The sequence below is a fragment of the Colobus angolensis genome, unplaced genomic scaffold (assembly GCF_000951035.1).
Source record: "Colobus angolensis palliatus isolate OR3802 unplaced genomic scaffold, Cang.pa_1.0 Scaffold21, whole genome shotgun sequence".
Classification (NCBI taxonomy): Eukaryota; Metazoa; Chordata; class Mammalia; order Primates; family Cercopithecidae; genus Colobus; species Colobus angolensis.
In genome coordinates this window covers 3,512,581-3,518,185 of record NW_012115266.1, presented here as the reverse complement: position 1 = coordinate 3,518,185, position 5,605 = coordinate 3,512,581, and positions in this window count along the sequence as shown.

Sequence of the window (5,605 nt, the reverse complement as noted above, 5' to 3'; positions counted from 1 at the left end):
TTGCAGTGAGCTGAGATTGAGATCGAACCACTGTACTTCAGCCTGGCGGATAGAGCCAGACCTTGCCTCAAAAAAAAAAAAAAAAAAATTCTTACATCTGTCTCAGTGGGTCAGGAGTCGGCTTACTTGGGTCCTCTGCAGGGCGGCACTCAGAGCTGGCCAGGCCTGCAGTCTCCTCTGAGGCTCAGGTGGGGAAAGAGTATGTGTAGCATTCAGCCCCTGTGGCTACCAGACTGTGGTCCTCAGTCACTTGCAAGCAAGGCTGCCCTCAGTTCCTTGACACGTGAGCCCCCCAGCAAGGACACTTGCTTGCTGAAAGCCAGAAAGGGAGAGAGAGGCTACCACAATCTTTTCTCTCTTTTTTTTTTTTTTCGAGATGGGGTCTTCCTCTGTCTCCCAGGCTGGAGTAAAATGGTGTGATCTCCACTGACGGCAGCCTCCACCTCCCGGATTCAAGCGATTCTCCTGCCTCAGCCTCCCAAGTAGCTGGGAGTATAGGCACATTCCACCACGCCTGGCTAATTTTTTGTATGTTTAGTAGAGATGGGGTTTCACCATGCTGGCCAGGCTGGTCTCAAACTTCTGACCTTGTGATCCGCCCACTTCAGTCTCCCAAAATGCTGGGATTACAGGCATGAGCCACCGCGCCTGGCCCCACGATCTTATATAACATAATCACATCCACGTAATCACATAGCTCCACCACCTCTGTTCTATCCTATTGGTTAGATGCAAGTCACAGTCCCACCCACACTTAAGGAGAGGGAATTACACCAGGGTGTGAATATTAGGAGGTGCAAATCACAGCGGCTGTCTTAGTGCCTGTCTACCACAGGCATTCCCCAGAAGAGTACCTAGTACACACAAATATTAACAGCAGCAATAATAATGGCTAATGTTTTATGTGCACTCACTACGTGTGAGGCACTCAGAGTCCTCGGCATGTGTGTTATCAGCTCATGTAACCCCATACAGCCCTGTGAGATAGTTGTGATGCACGTGAGGAAACAAAAGCAAAAGGAGATTCAGTAATTTGTCCAGAAATTGGTGAATGCTGGAAGTAGAGTTTGAATCTAGTTCTTCTCTTTTTTTTGAGACAGTCTCTCACTCTGTTGCCCTGGCTAGAGTCCAGTGGCACCATCTCAGCTCACTGTAGCCTCCACCTCCCAGGTTTAAGTGATTCTCCTGCCTCAGCCTCCTGAGTAGCTGGGATTACAGGCATGTGCCACCATACTCGGCTAATTTTTGTATTTTTAGTAGAGACGGGGTTTCACAATATTGGCTAGGCTGTTCTCGAATTCCTGACCTCAAGTGATCCTCCCGTCTTGGCCTCCCAAACTGCTGGGATTACAGGCATGAGTCAGCGCCCCGGCTAACTTAGATGAATATCCAGTTATAAGACCTATAAAGACTCGCTTCTCAAACTGGCCTCTACAGACCCCTGAGTGCATGGAAGCATGCCATTGAAAGCCAGAGGACAGACAGGGCACTGTTTCTCCAAGTACACCCAATGGACTGAATAAATCAGTCACCCAGTCACCAGGGAGTAGTTGACAATGCATAATCTACACATCTGCTTCAGTAGGCCTAGATCAGGAGCTTAGAATATGCTGGGGAAGCTTAGGAACACCTGTTTGAAAAGTCTGCAGCAGGCTGTAGTGGTGGCTTATACCTGCAATCCCAGCACTTTGGGAGGCCGAGGTGAGTGGATCACTTGAGGTTGGGAGTTCAAGATCAGCCTGGCCAACATCGCAAAACCCCGTCTCTACTAAAAATACAAAAATTAGCTGGTGTGGTGGTAGGCACCTGTAATCCCAGCTACTCGGGAGGCTAAGACAGGAGAATCACTTGAACCCAGGAGGCAGAGATTGCAGTGGCCAGGATTGTGTCACTGCACTGCAGCCTGGGAAACCGAGCAAGACTTTGTCTCAAAAAGAAAAAAAAAAGAAAAAAACAAAGTTGCCAGGCATGGCGGTGGGTGCCTCTAGTCCCAGCTACTTGGTAGGCTGAGGCAGGAGAATTGCTTGAGCCCACAAGTCCAACCTAGGCAACACAGAGAAATCTGCATCTCTATTAAATAAAACATTCAAAAGAGGGTAAAATCACAGCCTTTGGAGTCAGACTGACCAGCCTGGGTTCTAACTATGGTTCTGCCTCTTCGAATTGACTATGTGACCATGAGCAAGTTACTTTGTTTTTGGAACCTTTTTGTAGAAATAGGAAGAGCACCTGGCCTGATCAGTCTCTTCTGATCTTTTTTTTTTTATGAGACGGAGTCTCGCTCTGTCGCCCAGACTGGAGTGCAGTGGCTGGATCTCGGCTCACTGCAAGCTCCGCCTCCCGGGTTCATGCCATTCTCCTGCCTCAGCCTCCCGAGTAGATGGGACGACAGGCGTCCCCCCACCACGCCCGGCTAATTTTTTGTATTTTTAGTAGAGACGGGGTTTCACCGTGTTAGCCAGGATGGTCTCGATCTCTTGACCTCGTGATCTGCCCGCCTCGGCATCCCAAAGTGCTGGGATTACAGGCGTGAGCCACCGCGCCCGGCGGCCTACGTCTTTCTTTTGAGGCCACCCCTTCTTCCCACCTCTAAGCGTTCCAGAATCCACAATGATTTATTCGTCCGAAAGAGCAGGGGAGTGAGGGGGTCTGGTTTGTGAGGGTGCTGGCCGAGCAACTAGAGTCGGTGGTCCACGGCGGTCATGACTTTCGACACACGGTGGCGCTGTTGAGGCTCGGTCCTGTGCATTCCAAGAGCCCTGGAAGAAGTTGCAGAGTTCTCACCTCCCACGCAGCCACTGCACTCCGAAGCACAACCAGTGAGTCAGGGAGGCAGGGCCAGAAAGGAGTTTGGCATCACTGGATAAAAATCAGCCTTAATTTACATCCCCTACGTGCGGCTAAATGTTAAAATGGAGAGATCTGGGCCCTAGGCTTCACACCACCTACACAGCATCTACGCCTGGATGTCAAACTTAGCCAGAGCTGCGTATTGTTTTCATCCTCACCCGTCCTCAGGAATCTCCCACCCCAGCATATGGCATCACTATTCCCCCAGCTCTTCAGTCCAGAGAACTGGAAGTGTCATTGATTCTTCCCTTGCCTTCATGCCGCACGTCTAGCCCATCTCCAAGTGCCGTGGAATCTGTCCACTTCTCCCCATTCCCACAGCCGCTCCTCATGACCAAGCCCTCACCATTGCTTGCCTGACTGAATCCACTCCTTCCTCCAATAAGCTCCTCTGCAGGCCACAGCTGGAGGGACCTCCTTAAACATAAACGGTCCGGGCACAGTGGCTCACGCCTGTAATCCCAGCACTTTGGGAGGTCGAGGCAGGTGGATCACCTGAGGTCAGGAGTTCAAGACCAGCCTGGCCAACATGGTGAAACCCGATCCCTACGAAAAATACAAAAATTAACTGGGGTTGGTGGCGCACACCTGTAATCCCAACTACTGGGGAGGCTGAGGCAGGAGAATTGCTTGAACCCAGGAAGCAGAGGTTGTAGTGAGGGGAGATCCTGCCACTCCACTCCAGCCTGAACAACAGAGCAAAATTCTGACTCAACAACAACAGCAACAACAACTGCCAGGCGCGATGACTCATGCCTGAAATCCCAGCACTTTGAGAGGCCGAGGCAGGCAGATCATGAGGTCAGGAGTTTGAGATCAGCCTGGCCAACATAGTGGAACCTTGTCTCTATTAAAAACACAAAAAATTGGCCGGGCGTGGTGGCTCAAGCCTGTAATCCCAGCACTTTGGGAAGCCGAGACGGGCGGATCACGAAGTCAGGAGATCGAGACCATCCTGGTGAATGCGGTGAAACCCCGTCTCTACTAAAAAATACAAAAAACTAGCCGGGCGAGGTGGCGGGCGCCTGTAGTCCCAGCTACTCAGGAGGCTGGCGGATCACGAAGTCAGGAGATCGAGACCATCCTGGTGAATGCGGTGAAACCCCGTCTCTACTAAAAAATACAAAAAACTAGCCGGGCGAGGTGGCGGGCGCCTGTAGTCCCAGCTACTCAGGAGGCTGAGGCAGGAGAATGGCGTAAACCCAGGAGGCGGAGCTTGCAGTGAGCTGAGATCCGGCCACTGCACTCCAGCCTGGGCGACAGAGCAAGACTCTGTCTCAAAAAAAAAAAAAAAAAAAATACAAAAAATTAGCTGGGCATGGTGGCGGACGCCTGTAATTCTGGCTACTTGGGAGGCTGAGGCAGGAGAATTGCTTGAAGCCGGGAGACAGAAGTTGCAGTGAGCTGAGATCATGCCACTGCATTCCAGCCTGGGCAACAGAGCGAGACTCCATCTCAAAAAAAAAAAAAATTACAATATCATATTACTTAAGATGGGATAAAGGTGAATTTGATCAGCTATGATAAGGTTGGGGCTCCCAAGAGGGACTAAGGTCAACAAGGTGAAAAAATGGCATGATTTGGCCCTTAGTTGGTTTGTCCTAATATTTGTAGAATGGATGGATGGATGGATGGATGGGCATACGAATGGATAGAAGGATGGACATTCTGGGCCACAGGCTGGAGTGCAGTGGCACAATCTCGGTTCACTGCAACCTCTGCCTCCCAGGTTCAAGAGATTCTCCTGCCTCAGCCTCCCGAGTAGCTGGGACTACAGGAGAATGCCACCATATGTGGCTAATTTTTTGTATTTTTAGTAGAGACAGTGTTTCACTGTGTTAGCCAGGATGGTGTTGATCTCCTGACCTTGTGATCCGCCGGCCTCGGCCTCCCAAAGTGCTGGGATTATAGTTGTGAGCTACGGTGCCCGGACATGGGCCTCCTGTTTTGAGACCAGACTTCTTTCCTGAACTGAATTCATCTCAGGGTCTGTCCCTCAGCCTTGCGTGGGCAGCTCTGATCCACCTCCAGATCTTTCTGCTGAATCACGTCAAGAGTTAGATTAAAATACTGACTTTCCCCACCTCCACCCCCACCCCTAAAGGCCCCAGGGCCGCATATACAAATAGATTCACATCCTCTCCTCACTACTTTCTTTGCCAAGATCTCAGGCTATAGTACTTTAGAGCTTTCCAAAAGCTTCCCATTACACCCTAATCCCAGAATGACCTCTAACTCACCTCACCTTTGCATAACTCAGAGGAAATATTCAACAACAGTCATAATAATATTCAGCCAGTGCTTGCTTTGGGTTCAGTGCTAAATCCTTCTCAGGAATTATCTTTTCATTTAAAAAGGTCATCTTAGGTGGTCTGAGGCCTGCAGACCTAGGACGGTATGACATCTTAACAATTAAATCCCTGCCTTAATTTGCCCCCAGCTGGCAAATTGTCATTTGGAGGTTTGTTCAGATTTACGTATACTGATTTAAAACATGAAACTAGACGCATGCCTGGACTAACACCGCCATCTGTGGGATGGGGGTGGGAACAAGTGCGGAAGCCTGTGATGCAACAGCTGCAAGAAATCTGCTTGGGCCGGGAGTGGGGGGCCCATGCCTGTAATCCCAGCACTCTGGGAGGCCGAGGCGGGTGAATCACGAGGTGGAGAGATCGAGACCAACCCCGTCTCTACTAAAAATACAAAAAATTGGCCGGGCGCGGTTGCTCAAGCCTGTAATCCCAGCACTTTGGGA